Genomic DNA, 17798 nt, shown 5'->3' on the forward strand with positions numbered 1-17798 from the left:
TTTCACAAATCTTTACATTTTAAGCATTTACAGACTGAACAAGCACTATGGTTACTGTGTGCTGAAACCAGTGTTTTGAGAAACATGTAGGTGTATTGCAGAAATAGCATATGGCTTGAAAAACCATGTAGTACTGGGTCTTTCTGTTACTACTACTGCCTACTACTATCCTGCTCTTTGAGAACTACTGCTCTAATCTTTCTACAGGAGAAAAAAGTGCCCATGGGGAATGAATTGCTGGATAAAGCCACTGAGGGAAAAACATTCTAGAGTATACTTTGCTTTGTGGAACAGCTCTTAGCTCTGCTTCTTGATGAATTTCTAATGAGTCTTTTAAATTTGTAGATCAAAGTTAAAGAGTTAGAGTGATCATCATAGTCATATTAGTCTGCCTAAGCTAGATCTTATCTGATCACACTTTTCACCATCCCTGGCTTTAAGAGAGACAAACCGGTGCACCTATTGTTATAGAAAAACAGTCCAGCAAAAAGAAGGTGCTGTGAAGTGTATTCATAAAATCTTTCCCCAGTGGAAGCCTAAGCAGACCACATATGTATTACCTGCTGGATTAATAACAAGATTTTGTTCCAAAATTCAGCCTAACTAAAACTATTTCATTAAATAAAATAAAAAGTTTTTAAGAAACAAATCAAGAAAATACTTAATACCATCATCTTCAGAAAACATACTGTATCACAATTTTGCTGATTAGAATTCTACTGTAAACTAGAATTGCTTCTCCCAGAATTAAAAAAAAAAGTGCAAATGTCACATTCAGAGGGCAAGCAGGAGTGTACCTCCTTTAGAGATGCCTAACTGAAATTAAAATTAAGAGTGTTCATTTTTTAAAATGTCACTTCTAAAATGTGTACCTCTGAAATTCTCCATTATGGCATTTAGTTACAAAAACAACCATAGTCACTAGTTGCATGTACTTATAATAATTTTTCAACAGCATGAAAATATGTGGTGTTAAATTGAACTTCATTACCTGGTGCAAAGTCAGATGAAACTGCTTATTAAAAATACCAAAAAAAGTGATTTGAAATTCCCTTACCTGCTGTGAACTTGGAAGAATTCAAAAAGTGGGTTGTAGCAGCAAAAAAACCCCCTTGTCATTAAAAAGCAGGCAGTTTACATTCATTGAATCTCCTTTTGTTTCACAGATTCAGAGCAGTTTGGCAGCATTAATAATTGCCAGGGTGTGTCAGTGAAGAGCTGCCTTGCTCTGGATGGTGTCCAGATTTGGGTTGCAATTCTGAGGTCCTGGTGGTGCTTCAGAAGTTAAATGGGGGGCTTGATTTTAATTCCTGGTTTTGTTTAACAAAAAAAAAAAAAATTATAGAGAATTCCAGCATCTTCTGTGAATTTCATGCTTACCTCTTGCTTCCAAACAAATCTTGTGAGTTTTAGTGAAGTCTCGAATATCATACAGAAGAAGGGACAGTAAATTTATCAAGTGGGGAGCAGTACTGAGAACACCTGCTGTTGTGTTCACCTGCACCTGTACAACATGTGGGAAGCCGAGACTGTGTCCAGATGCTAGTTCTCTCCTACTTTCAGAAGCTGCCCTTACATTTGAAAGCATGTAAGAGCTCTTTAAGTTACTTTCTGATGTTCCTTCAAGTATCCTCATTTATAATCTCTCTAACTTTGCTTTTTGAGAAAGACCCAGTCACTCCAGCTTAGCACTAGGGGTAACCTCTGTTCTGGTGTTCTAAAAAGAAAGCATTACTCTTTCCTTACTTTTACAAAAAAGGCATCAGCCATCACAGTTTCAATGGCTCAACATACGAGGTAGGGCAGTTCCTGGGCTCAGTGACAAGCTGTGCATACCCAAGATACTGAACAGTGCTGGTGCATTCTGTGGTTTTGCTGAGTAGTTGCCGTGAACTATTGGAATCATTTTGTTTTGCATGACAGTAACAAAATAAGGAGAAAACATAGGGGAAGGGAGGGAAACTCTTCCTTTCTGGCTGCCCACAGCTGCAAGTGCTAATAATTCTTAAAATCCTTACTGCAGTGGCATTTAACAGTGAAGCAAAACCAAAGTATCCTCGGATTTATCACAGTATCCCACAACATACACCTAGAAAACCATCTCATTGCTTGCTTATAAAGAATGGCAGCAGATAACAAATGCATTGGCCTGGATTACATATTTAGATGTTTTGCATGGCACCAAATCCCACAGTTCGTGAGTTTGGAGAGAGAACAGTTGATGTGAGTCCAAGATTGAAATTGCTCATAATCTCCTTATTCTGCAGAAAGCATATGAAGACAAGACTGAAAGCAGCTACTAAAATTTAGGGTTATATATAAAAATATAGTTATCCCTGTTTTGGAATTAAGATAAGAACATGTTACATCATAATAAAACCACTGTTAAAAGATTTTGAAATGCCTTCAGAACACCATGGAAGATGATTTTAATTTCATATAAGCTAAGAGAGCATTTGTGAGTCATAGCCAAGTTTCTTCACCTAAAAACAATTTTTAGGTTCAGTTACCCACACAGAGATATCTAACATGTTTTGAGACATCCTTGAAAATCCCTTCCAACTCTTTTCTAAGAGGAGCTAAGCCAGAGGAGTGGGGGTCCTCCAAAAAGTAGTCTAAAAAAAGATAGTATATGTAATAGAGGCTAGAAGTTGTGTGCATAAGGCTTATTTAATTTTCCAAGTATATTATCTGGCCTAATAAAAGATGCTAGAAATTCTGTCTAGAAACTTTGCCTTACCTGCCTTTTGACTATCACAGCAAGAGCAATGTGACCATCCAGTGAATCGGTTCTTTCAGTTCAGGTCTTATTTCTGGGGGATGATTTTTCTTAGGCTTCTGTGAGGCTCTGAAATGCCTACCTGAGCTTCTTTCTCATTTTTTGGACTTCATCTGTATTTCTAAGCTACAATCAGCTCGTATTTATTTTACCTAAAGATTCTAAAGAGGCATCTAAGTTGTGAGACACAGAAGCATTTTGCAGAGTCTGGATCTAGACCACAGATCCCAGCTGCTCCCTGACTCCACAGTGGGTGAACAATAGTTGTGGTCATGTCCCCTCTCCTTTCTCTAACCAATTCCATTGCTCTCACCCTCAGCGTGGATGAGAGTTACCCCAAAGTCCAGGTACCACACAGCATATCTAGACAGGACTAGAATGTTTATCTTTATGGTAGCTTTCTTTCTGAGGGTTATAGTAAATGTAAACCATTCTTCCTATAACTTTGCTTTGTCAACTTCCTGGTGAACAGCCAGATGAACATGAGCTGGCAGTGGCCCCAGCCAAGAAAGCCAAGGGCATCCTGGTTGATACCAACAATAGTGTGGCCAGCAGGACCAGGGCAGTGATTGTCCCCCTGTACTCAGCACTGGTGAGGCCACACCTCGAGTTCTGTATTCAGTTTTGGGCCCCTTACTACAAGAAGGGCATTGAGGTGCTGGAGAGTGTCCAGAGAAGGGCAATGGAGCCGGGGGAGGGTCTGGAACACAAGTCCTATGAGGAGTGGCTGAGGGAGCTGGGGGTGTTTGGCCTGGAGAACAGGATGCTCAGAGGGGACCTTGTCACTCTCTACAACTGCCTGAAAGGAGGGTGTAGTAGGTGGGGGTTGTCCTCTTCTCCAAGGCAACCAGGACAAGAGAAAATGGTCACAAGTTGCACCAGGGGAGGTTCAGATTGGATGTTAGAAAAAATTCCTTCACTGAAAGGGTGAAAGGCATTGGAATAGGCTGCTCAGGGAAATGATGGAATAACCATCCCTGGGAGCGTTCAAAAGATGTGTGGATGTGGCATCTGGGGACATAGTTTAATGGTGGATGTGGCAGTGCTGGGTTGGCAGTTGGATTTGATGATCTTAGAGGTCTTTTCCAAGCTTAACAATTCTATGATTCTATGAATAAATGCTTAGTAGAGATTATTTTGAAGTTGCCAAAGAAGATTCTGTGCCTTTCTATTCACAACTCATGCCATCAGCACATAAGGCCATAGGAAAGCTCTCAGAAATCCAGACACAGAAGTTACCTCAGAAGGCAAGAGACATCAGGTAACACAGATGTGTGCCTCACTACACTAGTGTAATGGGGGATGTATAAGGGACATCTTTCTTTGCTACAGTAAAGGGGAAACTGAGGCAGCAAAAGGAACTTGTTCAAAAAGGCAGAGTGGGAACTATGGAGGAAGCTCAGTTTGCTGTTAGGGCTTTACCCAATGTCCCTTTCTTTTATGCAAGATGGAAGCAAGTTTCCATTGTTGTTCCATCTGGAGACCACGTGTTTCTCTGACCTGCTGTCACCCAGAAAGAACAGGGCTGACCAGAGCCAGACCAGGGACAGGAAAGCTTCGCAGTCTGGTGTATAGCACAAGTCTCATCCTGCAAACCACTGCAGGCATCTCTCGTGCTTTCCCATGGCAGCCAAGGCAGGGCACAGCATACATTGCTGACATTGGTCCTCAGAAGACAGATATTCAGTGCAGCTGCTGATTGAAGATAAAAGAGCAGAGAAAAAAAGATAAAAGGACTACAGAAGACAGGTCAGGCACTCTACATGTTTGCACTCTACATATTTGCATCTTTCCTCCACAGAAGTCTCTCGCAGATGTTCTCCATCCTGCCTCATTGCCAGCACATACCCTAGAAAAACAGATTACAGGCACGTCTCTCTCCTTCCTCACTCTGTCTGCTCCGTCATTCCCAGTACTCACACTGGAAAACAGGTGAGCCACAGCCTTGCCCAGAGGCACCTCCTGTTTTCTTTGTTGTCTGGCTACACTAAAGGTGGCTCAGAGACAAGAAGGATTTTGGAATATTATTTTGCAGTATGCCAAATAATAAAGACTAAAAATCATCAAGACTCCCTCCCACAAAATGGATTTTTAAAGGCCTGGTTATTTAAGCCATCAGTTTGCATTGCCCTGCTGGGGCACCACACCTTCAGGTGTGTGTCTGAGTAAGCATGCAAGTGACAGAAACAGAGAGGAATATTTGTGATGCTCGCTGTTGCTTTAGCTCTTGCAAGCACATATGTTCTCTGTGTACCCAGGAATCAATGCTAAACAGTAAACAGCCTCCCTAACAGCCTCTATGTCTGCTTCTTTATAGTGATACTCTAACCCAGCAGTTCTTTTCATCAACCATGTCTGCTTCCCAAATTCTTGTGTCAGTTCCTCTTGCACCTTGAGGAGTTTTGCATCCATCTCACCAAAGCCCAAGGGGCTGCAGAAGGCTAAGACACCAATCCAGAGCCCTTCACCCCTGCACCATTTTCTGATCTGATTTTTCTTTGAGGAAAGGTTTTCTCTTGGGCAATAGAAAGGGAACAAAACTTGTGAGTTTCCTGATTCTTAGTCAGAAACCACTGCTTGAGATGAGGAAGGCAAAGCACTACTTTTCTCTAGCTTTGTTCTGTCTGGCCATCCTGCCCTCCAACAGAGGTTGAGATAACTGGGTACCAGTCAGAGCTTGTCAATAATTTGGTAGATGGCTGAGGCAGTTTGCTTTCTAGCATTATCTCCAGCTCAGCTGAAATCTGTTATTTCCCTACTTATACGACCTGCCAGCAGGAATGTTGATGGAAAATACTGAGTAATTTGTCAGTCCAAGCTAGTAATGCACACAAATGTCAGATCTACCACAGGGAGAAGGTAGGGAACTGAGCTGTTTTGTATTTCTGAACATGCTCTTGCCACAGTGCTACATCTTAGTTTTCTTAGCAACTGCTTAGCTGTTCCTTTGAATCAAAGATGATTTTTTTTTACAGTAGATACATTTCATCCTGGATGTGAGACTTGCTTCTTCCTTCAACTGGCAGACTGTTTTCAACAAAAGAAAGGATGCAGGTGTAGAGCCCACCAAGATCAGAATTAGATGTACGGAAGAATAGACTAGGGTGAAGAAAAGCAGGAGAGGTCATCACAGAGGAGGATGAAATTACATGTATTGAAAAATAAGCAAAAGTCTTCAATTTGTTTCACAGTAAGGAGGTTATCTGGTAGCTGGAAAATAATGTTTGTATTAGAGTGGGAAACTCAGCTGTACCCTGTGGATACCTGCTTTTGTTCCTGGGCATTCTTGGTAGAAGCTTTTTGTAAGAGACACTGATTTGGGCACCAGCCATCTGGGCCAGGCTGGTTCTGTACATCCGTGAAATATCTGATGCCATGTTTTCACTGCTGAAGGTACCTGTTCTAATGCACTTAAAGCCAGTTCTGTTATTCCTCAACACTGATGAGGTGCATTTTACAGCACACAGCTGCCTCCTTCAGTTTCAGTAGGTTTTCTCACGTGTACAGGACGCACTGGCTTTGTCTAAGCTACAGAGCCACAAAGACCTTCCATGCTGTTAGGTCCAAAAGTATAAACCGTGCTTAAGATCCACACAAGATCTCAGCTCACAACTCCTCTGACTTCTCCTGTACCTTGGTTTAGGAGGAGAACCGAGCATATAAATCAGCTGCTTGCCCTGAATTACCCCTTCCATATCCCTGGGTTGGACACCCAGGAGCCACAAGGCAAGCAGTGATTGGCTGAGATGTGGGCTAAAGCATGTCCACACCATGACTGAGTAGTAATAGAGATGATGGGATAAAGGTCACAAAAGCTTTGGGATCTGTCCCTTAGAATTTATCAGCTGCTGTTTTTGCTTGTGTTCTGGGTGATATAAAGGGTCATGTCCATCATCAGGACTTAAATTTGTGTAGAGGTACAGCTTCTGTCCTGATGTTCCTTATATTCTTGATGATGAGTACCGTACTTTTTTATATGATTCCCTTAGTAAAAGAGGATGATTATTGTTGCACCTTCTTTCTTTCTTTCTTTTCTTTCTTTCTTTTCTTTCTTTCTTTTCTTTCTTTCTTTCTTTCTTTCTTTTTCTTTCTTTCTTTCTTTCTTTCTTTTTCTTTCTTTCTTTCTTTTTCTTTCTTTTTCCTTTCTTTCTTTCTCTTTCTTTCTTTTCTTTCTTTTTCGTTCTTTCTTTCTTTCTTTCTCTTTCTCTTTCCTTCTTTCTCTTTCTCTTTCTCTTTCTTTCTCTATTTCTTTCTCTCTCTCTTTCTCTCTTTCTTCTCTAGTGCCCAGCTTAATTTGGTTCTGTGACAATCAAAAATTTCATTTATAAAAGCTTTCACTTATTTAAAGATGCTTCAAGCCTGACACCAGTTAAAATTGACATGTAAAAAGTTCAGAAAAAAGAACTTCAAAATTACTGGTTGTATATACTATGCTCTTTTATTTTTTTTAAGCTAAGTAAAGAAAAAGTCAAATTACGTAAATCTGGGAGCCTCAGAAGTTAAATGAATTTGAAGTAACTATTGGTTTTTAAATGGAACACTGTGCAACAAGCCCAACAGTAGATATACTCTATTTGATTTATGCGCACATAAAAAGACACATTTTGTGTCATTCTGAGAATTTCATCAATATTTAAAAATCTGGCTAGGGACTCAAAATTATGAGCTAGTAAATTTTCCTGTGTAAGTCAGGAGCAGAAACAATTTTTCTAAAGTGCTGTCCCATTCTCACCTCTTTCTTGTCAATTGGTCCTGGAGGGGTAGTTCTTCCATCAACATATTCTGTTCCCTGGAGGATGAAAATTATTTTCATCATTTTAAAGCAAAGCACAGTCTGTCAAAGCATAGTAACAAGATTTCCAGTGCAACACAAACTGAACTTCTTATGAGCTGGTATCTCAGAGCATTTAAAAAGAATATTTTCAGCTCCACAATTTTCATTATTCTGATCACTTCCAATTCATGTACTTAGCACTCCTGTCTCTCCTTATGGAAAAAAAAAAGAAATCCCTATGGAAATCTTTCTCCCTTGCTTACAATTTCCTGCAGCAAAATGCTTCTCTGCCAGAAAAATGTGCCTTAGCTGGACCCAAACTTCATTCTTGTCAAAAATATAAGTGGAATTCAAAAATGCGTCTCTCATGTGTCTTTTGGTTGCTTTACCACTACCATTTTTTTTCCCTAGGGTCTCTCCCAAACTTTCATTTCCTTAATCTTCCTGTGTTACCCTTCTTCAAGTAAAATCTCAAATCTTATAAGCCTGTTGTGATGGAGTGGGACTAAATCTTGACTTTCAATTTTCAGGATAAAATTTCAGCTTAGCTTAATAAAAAGAATTTTTAATTTTTTTTTCTCTGAAAGTTTAGTGGTTAAAACAGAAAGTTGGTGCAAATGGAGGACAAAAATGGTTTCATTCTCAGAATGTTTCTCTCAGAAAAATGTATCAGATGATGTCTCACAAAATTATCAAGTCCATGACATTTTCTACCACTCAGGAAAAGCAATGTTGGTCATATTTCTGAATTGCTTGTTTGTGAAGCTGTAGTAGATGATAGCTTTGCAGCTGGTCTGTGAAGACATGCTGAGCAGTGAAACTGATTGTCTCTTTCTTTTTATTAAATTAAAATTCAGTTTTAATTGGTCAACGCTAACCATGCATTTTGTTCTATGAGAAATTGAGTGAGCAACCACTTCTTTGATTCCAAAATTAGAAATCTACAATCTCCCACAATTTCATATAAATTAACATTAGCTTTCATTCCTCATTAAAAATATACCTATGCATCAAGTTCATCTTTTGACATAAATTGTCCATCAACATTTGCCCACACAGTTCACATCTATCTCTCAGGTATAGCCAAGACATAATTTGTGCTTAATTTACAGAAAAAAATTAATAACCACGTTCCAGGTATTTCAGAGTGTTACACATTCAGAAACATGTTTTAAGCAGGGATCATTTGTAAAATATTTTTTTGCTTTCTATTTCCCGTTAGATCTAGTTGTAGAACAAGGTTTTGCAGTAGATGTGATACACGTTGCCAACAGGAGCAGCCATGTTATGTAAGACCAAGGTTTCTTTCGAAATTCAGTAGATTTTTTAGCAAGATGACAGCTGGTTTTTCTTGGCATTAGTGATTACAAATCCCCAAGAGAATACTTTGGAGGGTTTACAACAATCCTGGCCAAAAATATAATTGAATCTGATTGACATTCACATTCTGCAAAAACCAATTTGCTGAATACTTGTCATATTCCGTAGTTAGCACTGCTGCTTTCTGAAAACAAGAACGGACATCTCAGTCAAATGTCTGCCAAGCCTCTGTCATAACTTCAACAATAACCAGCAAATCCACAATAGAACTGGCTGGCTGAGGAAACCAGCCACATGAACAAGCTGTGTGGTGAACAGTGCGAAATGCCCAATGTTTCCTTCCTTGTCTCCTCAGTGGCCCAGTAGAAGGTCAGGGCAGACATGCCTTGCACTGGGATCTGCTGCAAGGTGTGATGGCAGGACTGCTCTGATGTTTCAGGATGTGTCCTCAGACACAAGTTCCTCTCCTAATCCAGAGTAATGACCCAGGCTGCAAATATTAATGGATACCCAAGCACCTGGTGGGACTCTGAGGTTTCTGGAAGTCAGGTCTGCTTATATCGCTTTCCTGAGTTCTGCCTGTGATGGAACTCAGCTCCTGTCAGCTGATGGGCTGTAGAGACTTGAGAGAACAGGCCTATGCAAGAGGCAGGTATTACTACTGTGCCAACCACCACAGCTTCTGCCATTCATTTCAATCCCATGACTTGAGTACAGCAGAGCACTGAAATGTTGGTGTCTTTGGACTTAAGCATCAAAGAGAAAGGATTTCTTTGGGGTTTGATTTAGATTCATTCTCCTAGAAAGGAGTTTATCTCCTCTTTGTGGTTATCCTAGAAACTGAGCTGTGCTAGGGGAGGAAAGTGGGATTGGGCTCTGGGACTTGAAGGAAGAACATCTTCTCTCAGACAGGTTTCTGCCAGAAATATAGAAGCACAGCACAGTATCAACTTCCTCCTGGAATAGGGTGTTCCTTGGATGTAGCTACACAAATGATTTAAGAGGGAACATCTCTTGCTGACTTATAGATTCAGTGGTAGGAAGGTTGACTTTAGGCTTTATGATCGAGATTAGGCTATGTTTGGTAAAAATATGAGCAAGACAAATATATACCTGTGGAATAATACCTGTATAACTCTGACCTGTGTATATTTAAAATTAGTACATTTTCTAGATGAGTGTTATTTTGAGTCTGTCTCAAAATATATCAACCTACCTTACAGGATCCCTGAATGTTTGCAGGAGGAACATCAGTGATAATTTTCCAAAGCTTGATGCATTCAACCCAACCACTGGCAAACTAAATTCTACAAAAGCCTCAAATAGAGGTGTATGCATGCAGGAATAGTCCTTAATCTCATGAGCAACGATCCTTGCAAAGCATAGGCTTTAGTTTTTCTGACAGAGTGAGTCCATTGACAGTATTAACATGTAAAAGGAGAGTTGAGAAATATGTATGTGCTGGGCAGGTGTTAGCTGCTGCTGGACATACAACTGGCAATTACATTTTAACAAAATGTGGACGATTACATTTTTTTTCTGTTCCCTCCTGTGCAAAAGGATAACAAATATTTGAATGGTAATGCTTAAACATCGCCTGGATTTACGGATTTTTGTGTTCTGAAAGCATATTTTTGCTATAGCATGCTACAGATCTCTGAGAGAGATGTGACAGAGAGTATAGTAGAAAAGCCTTACTTAACATAAAAGAAATAAATGTTGGATTCCAGAATGTAAGGAGAGGAAACACAGCCTTGCATTTTTCCTTGTATCCTAGGGTTTTCTGCCATTAGATGAATTCTCCTGTGAATCCATCCCCCCCACCCTCATTCTTCGGTTTTGTTGATGGGGGTTTTCTTTTGAGTTGTTTGTTTGGGGAGTTTTTCATTAGCTGAAAGCAGAGCCACTTTTTGTTCAGCACCTACGGAGTTACAGTTCATGACAGAGGACAAGGATAACGGGGTATAGCCAATAAGAATACCCTTGGGAGCAACTACTGCAGAAGTACCAATGGTTTCTTATTTTTCTGAAGGTAAAATCCTGTAGCAACTTTTATACCTGTTCCTGTCAAGTGCAGCCAAAAGATGGCAGCATTTTATTCAGCATCGGGGCGTGAGCCTTGGGACTAAGCACAGGCTGCAACTCAACACCCTTTCTGAGTGGAAGGGAAAAAAAAGTGCAACTTCAATGGAGTAGACAGAATTTCATTATAATCCTTGCTGAATATTAACCATACCAAAATATGCTTATATCGTAAGTAAGAATAATTGCTACCACATTTTTTCAGTAATTTAACTTAAAACTGTTTAACTATTGTTTTGAGAGATTGGAATCAGATTTATTTTCCACCTACTTTTGTGTCTCACATCAACTCACAGATGTAGTCAATCCTGAAATTCAATCTGTTAATTTTGGACATGTCAAAGGAGAGAAGTGGAAATTTTTGACAATTCCATAGGAGTTTTCTCTTCAGTGAAAACCCATATAGATTTGTTTGTTTGTTTAATAATTTCTTCCAGCAAACTTTCCATTCCCATGAGATGCAGATCAGCATTATTTCAGTCACAGAAATGTAGAAAGTGAGGCCAACAGAATTATCCAGCTTCTTAACTGGTGCCCTCCTGGCATCCTTTTCTTGGATATCTGCACACATTTTTCCAAATGCCACAAAGCACTCCTGCAGATGTGAAACACGTTTGAAACCCCAGCCTGAAGTGACTCATGTTGTACTAGAACTTTGTGTACATAATTGCCTTTGATTCTGGACCACATTATAAAGGGAGCTCAAACTCTTGCAACTAGCTTTACAAAATAGGTAGCTTAGCTGACACTATTAAACACATCAAGTTGTTTATATCTTAATTTGTAAAAAAATAATGAGGGGGTTTTTTCTGCCCCAAGTTTATCAAGACTAATGGTTTTGCTAAAGTCCTTGCAGTTACTTTCCAGATGATACCTTGCAACCTCATGTAGGTAAACCAGCTAATCAATGCCTGGAACACATACACTTCATTAGTGTACCTGGATTTAAGGGTATTAGTGTGCAATAGCTGACACTTTGTCTTAAAACCTTTCAGAGTCACTTGGCTAATTCAGATGAAGGAAATATTCTTAGGTTTGTTGCCTCTTTGCACTGAGGCTTGAAAAGCCTCCTGGGTACTGATTGACATTTTGAGACCTATCAGACTAATTAAGAGGGCTGAATTTTCAATTTGTAAATGGTGTTTTGTGAATGGTGTTTTGTGCTGCATACTTCATCTCTAATGCCTGGTAGATGTCTGCACTTGTTGATGCTGGATCCATGCATCAGTGCCGGCTCTCAGCATGTGTGAGCACACGCCGGCACTTGCAGCAGTGGCACTCAGATGAAAACTGTTCAAACAGCCTGGAACTCACAGATTATCCATTACCATCACTACGGAATCCCCACAGGGACCATGGGCAACAGGTTATCACCAGCACCATGCAGTAAGTCTTTTTGTTTGCTGGTTTTCATCACCTTTTAACACTAGGGGGGAAATTGCTTTCAGCTTAAAACAAACAGCAGGCTGTTTTGCACTGGATAACATAATTATTGCATGGAAATTTAAAGATTGTCAGCTGATCTAGACAGAGTGTGCGAGAGCAGCCAAAGTTGCTTGCACTAATAAGCAATTGGTTTCAAGCTTTTCAGGAAACCATTTTACAAGATGCTGCAAAAATAGGTCACGCTACCAAAAAGGTTCTTCATACTTTATCGATGGCTGAACTTTATTAAAAATGATCACTGTGTGTATGAGGCTCCTCAACCCCTATTATCTGTAAAACTTGCTCAAGTTTACATGATCATTACATCTTGGCTACAGAGAAACTGAAAATAATCAAGGCAGAGGGGACCAATGGTGTGAACAATCATTGTCCTGAGGAGCAAAATAAATTAAGGGGTCCTGTATGTCCTTGTCCCTTACCCTGTGACCTAGCCAAGATAACATAATCATCTGCTTTTTACTCCTTGAGGGGCCTGACTGCAATCCCATTATTCTTTGAGACAAAGGAGAATAATATCACTCGTGCACAGAGCTTTGGCCCTGTGAGCTTAAGCAGTCAAACTCTGGGCTGCTGAGGGGGTGGCCAAGGAAAATAAGCAAGGTTATGAGTTCCAAAAGGGTTAATAAATCAAACTCAAGCAAAGAGAATTTAGGTAACTTTCTAAGCCATCCATTGCTTTTAATTTGGTTCTTTTTAACTGTCAAAGTAAATCTGAGAGTAGCTGTGTCTGTTAGTGACACTGAAATAACAGTCTCAGTGGAAATAAAGTCTTGGCACATGGAATGAGTTAATCCACTTGAACATAATTCTCAACACAGAAAATATTGTCTAGAGATTTCTTTATTGGCAGTGAGCATAAAGAGTCTGTCCATTTGGCCTGCCAGAGCCTCCAGTGGGAATGGAAGTGAAGCTGAACATTAGGGTCAGCAGATCTGCGCCATAAACAATCAGAAAGAAAGCAAAACTCTGATCCACCTCTTTCTGCAAGCTGAAGAAACACATTATTCTTTCTGAAGACTGGAGAGCTGTTCTTTTCCAGCATGGTTTTTCTTCTATTTTAACCTAATTCCATCCTTTCCTGAGTATGAATCACACCAGAGTTGATAGAGAACACATATACACTTGATGCAATTCAACCCAAGGTTTCTACACAGATAGTTACTAGGAGTCTTCCCCTAGGATCCATTGCCATGGCAGCAACGTGAGAAGGTAAAAAATGAAAAATAAAATTATTCTGAAACATTTCTCTATGTCACAGTCTTATGCCCCTATGTGTATATACATATACATACTGAGTTCTATAATTTTGATTTGGACCCAGAGTCCTAAAAAATGCCACTTATAAAAAAACCTTGGTATTTTTAGGCACAATTCAAAGCCTGACACCAAAGCAACTGGACAGAAAAATGAAGGAACTAACTTCCCCTTTCCCAGTTTCCATGTCACCCAGCTGTTGATTTAATAACCTGATTTTCTTCCATCTGGAAAAAGAAACTAGGTTGATACACTTTTTCTCATTCCCAAAGTTTTATAGTATACGTTTCAATGGGTCATTTTGTGACAAGCACCTCTATACAAACACCTGTATATACAGCCTCAGAACTACTGAGGAAAACTGACACACAGCTCCAAAAATTCATGAAAGTCAGTAGATTTAATCCAAGATTTTCAATGCTTATATAGTTTGTTCCTCATTTACAGCCTCTTGCACCTAGAGTGTTTTCCCCACTAGGACAGAAATCAAGCCACCTTTTATTTGTGTGAAATCTGAGTACAGGGTGACGTAACCATTACAAAATTTCACTGTTTGTTCTTGTCTCTCTGTTACTTCACCCCTAATTATATTGGACTACCAAAGAAAAAGGTGTTACAATTCCACCTCAAAGCTCTACTGACTTCATTAGCAGCCTGAATAATCAACAAGGACAAGATTTCCAAGATTTCCATTCATCATGAAGAATAATAGCTGCTTTCTCTTGGTCTACTCAAGAGGACTGTCAGAAGAATATCTGCAGTTTCTAATAAAAAGTGAAAGAGTACTGCTCCAGTTAAGTGGTTGAGAAACAAGAGCTAGTAAAAACCCACTATAGATTGCTAAATCCCATCTGATTAGCAAGAGATTACATTTTCTTTTGCTGTCTCTCTGCATTTAGCTTTCCTCACGGTATTTGCATTAGCAGTACAGCTAAAATGGGCACTTAACCAAATTACATGGTTTCAGCCATACATTTCTATTAAGATGGACTTTCTATAAATTAGTCAGATGTACTCTTGATGCTTTTGTGTGACTCCAGCTGCTAATTAGAAGTGGTGGGGGCCAGCAGAGCAGGGTGAGCTCACATCTCCTGTAATGATCGATGTTCTCTTCCAGAAGCACTTTGTCCCTCCAAGCCTCTGCTGGAGTCATTGCTACCACTTCCATTGAACTGGATGGGGGCAATCAAGTATGCTTTAAAAAAACAAAGTTTCCTTCCAAAGAAGGGCTTGGCAGGACTTTGGCTGCAACAGCCAAATGCATGAATCTGAGGCCTTTACTCCATATCCACCAAAAGCAGAAGGTTTCCAAACTTGTGTTTGATGGGAAGTTTCTCAAGCTCTCTCTGGCTGTGTTTCTGCACACAGCCAGAGTGGCTCCTGTCAAGCAGTGAGCGGCTCACACTGGTTGGTGTCTTGGAAGGTTGCAGTTTCTGCACAGAGTGCAGTGAAGAGCAGGGCAGAGATACTGAGCTGCTTATCACACCAGCTGCACTATCACAGCCTGGTTAGCATCAGCCAGACCTGATCACTCCTCACTGCAATGGAGACATTCACATGGAAGTCCCTTTTGCCTCAGTACAAGATAGCTGTTCTCACCTGAACAAATTTAGCTGGAGGAGTCTTCACCCAAGCTGGAACTGTCCTTGGATTCCTGGATTCGACCTTGAGGGCTTCTTTTCCATTTACATTGAATGAAGCACTCTTTAAAACAAAAGCAGAATGTCAAACCACTCCTCCATGAAATGTGCACCCCTCAAGCACCTTCTCTTACATGCCATGCCTCTGGTATTCTCTCTGCATGGAGGCAGAGTTCCAGTGGGAAGGTGGAGGTGCATGGTGTGGTAGTTGTTGCCACCTTCCTTGGCAGTAGAAGGCTCAACTTCAGTGTTAAACTGGAGCTTTTCGCACCTTCCCTGTGATGCCTTTTTTGATAAAAAAATACCATTGAATGAAGCCATGCCAGACGCAGGTGAAAAAGGTTCCTAGATCTGTATTTCCCCCTTTTCTTGCATGAGTTGTAGCTGCTGCGTCTGCCAGAGGCATACTGGCCTGTTTTCACATCATTTCATGCCCTGCTGGCAATGTCACCTACTTGGCAGCATCCTGCCACTGTCAAACAGCCGGTTATGCCAGGTGCTCTCCTGTACGCTTGATGGCCACTCCAAGGCACAGCACAGAAACGTGCTGCTGCTCACAAACCTCCTCACCTCTGGCATCACATGGACATTCAGAATATGAATAACTCACAGAATATGGGGCAAAGAGAAAAGGAATACCAATACTTTCTCCTTTCTAAATTTGAAAAGAAAACCTTAGACATTCCTCAGTTCCTACAAATGACAGCAATAGGTGCCTGCATGCAGGAGGTCTGTTTTTGTGTTCCATTTCACATCAGGGGTGTGCTTTTGGAGGAATGATCCCAATTGTCACTACTTAACTGTACTCCAGTTTACACTGCAGAGGGATCTCTCCTGCAGATGACAGGAAGCCAAAAGACATACAGCCAGAGTATATCTAGCATGCCTAGTCCTCAATAGCCCCCCAAAATGCAAATGGTGTGCAAATGAGATACTCAAATCCAGCTGTTTCATTCTACAGGAATCTTCTCACTGCCCTCACTAAGACAAAGCCAAAGCTGACTGCTCCCAGCCCTGACTGGGCACCTGAAGTGTCTTCAGGCACACCAGAGCTCAACCTTTCCCACCATGCCGCTCTGTCCCTTTCTGTGGGTGAAACAGGTACTGGACAGGAACTTCACACCAGGATTCTGCTGGAGCTAACCCTGCACAAGGAGCATTTATAGCCTTTAAAAATAAAATAAAAAAAAATGTTACAAATGCCCTCATGCTGAAAAATTCTGCAAAATTCCCAAATCAAGAAGAACCTCTGTATGAAAAACAATCTATGTAGCAGTCATCTGATGAACACTGCACTTGAGCATCAAAAGTTTTGTCCATAAGCTATGTCTTGGAATTTTTCATGATGAAACAGAGGAAGCAAACTTTGGGAACCCTGTTTGGTCTTTACATTGCCAGTTTATCTTAATCTAAACTGCAAATCTTATAGCTCCTTGTTGAAGCAATATATGCTAAACTTATACACCTTTTTGCTCAAAACTGGTAAAAAAAAATGCATATTTGAAAATCTAGTGGACTGTAGACATTTTTTCTCTTCCATTTGGAGCCAAAAGGATGTGTTATTTCAGGGGTTTTTTTAACCAAAGCAGTACAATACTACTGTTCATTTCTTCTCTCTAAAACAAGCCAACCTTAATTGAGTCATAAAATCTTCCCACTGAACTGTGGGAAACCATTTAGAACATAAGATGATAAATAATGCTGTAGAGACAAAGAAAATCAATTACCAGTGCCAGAACCATCTGAAAATATCGTTCTGGAATGACTCAACAACCTAATACGTTCCATTTTCTGCTTCCCTCAGAAAACCTATTATTTCAGCTTCTCTCATAATGTGGTATAACTCGGTCTTCAAACTGTTTCTTTTGACCCTTTCAAAAGGCTGAATAGACTTTAGGACTCGGCATCTGTGCATTTGATCTTATGCCAGCTTTCCTCTTTTGCATAAATGTTTCATCTTCCCATAATATCCACCCCACTGAAGCAGTTTAACAGAGGAATTGTATCCTTCCTCAGCCTTTTCTTCACTAGACTATATAAACTATGGATATCTATCCTTTCAGTGGAGTTTATCATGAACTGTGGAATCTAAGAGCAGTATAGATGCATTCATGGGTTGCTATGCCTGACCTAATATGTCTCTCAGCTGGCACTATCACCCTTGTCAGATTAATTTCTGCTGTGTTCTTTTGACATAACATCTTTCTGAGAGTTTGAAGATTTCATCTTAAACAACTTGCAGTATCGACATGATAGCTTTGATATCTCACTTCCATTCACCTTCCTGGCACCACCTGGAGGTGGAATATGGATGCAGACATGGATAGGAATCAGAATGGAATTACATGAAACTGGTATCTGAAAGGAGACCAGAAAAGCACGCAGAGCTTCTGAAGTTCTGTGAACTCTCATCTCCTGTGAGAAACGTGTGAACACACATATTCTGTTCAAAAGAGCTGAACAGAAGGCTTTTTCACCATTTATCTCCATTAATATGAACTTA

The sequence above is a fragment of the Corvus kubaryi genome, unplaced genomic scaffold (assembly GCF_017639235.1).
Source record: "Corvus kubaryi isolate FWS band 111438036 unplaced genomic scaffold, C.kubaryi_AGA036_p1.0 133, whole genome shotgun sequence".
Classification (NCBI taxonomy): domain Eukaryota; kingdom Metazoa; phylum Chordata; class Aves; order Passeriformes; family Corvidae; genus Corvus; species Corvus kubaryi.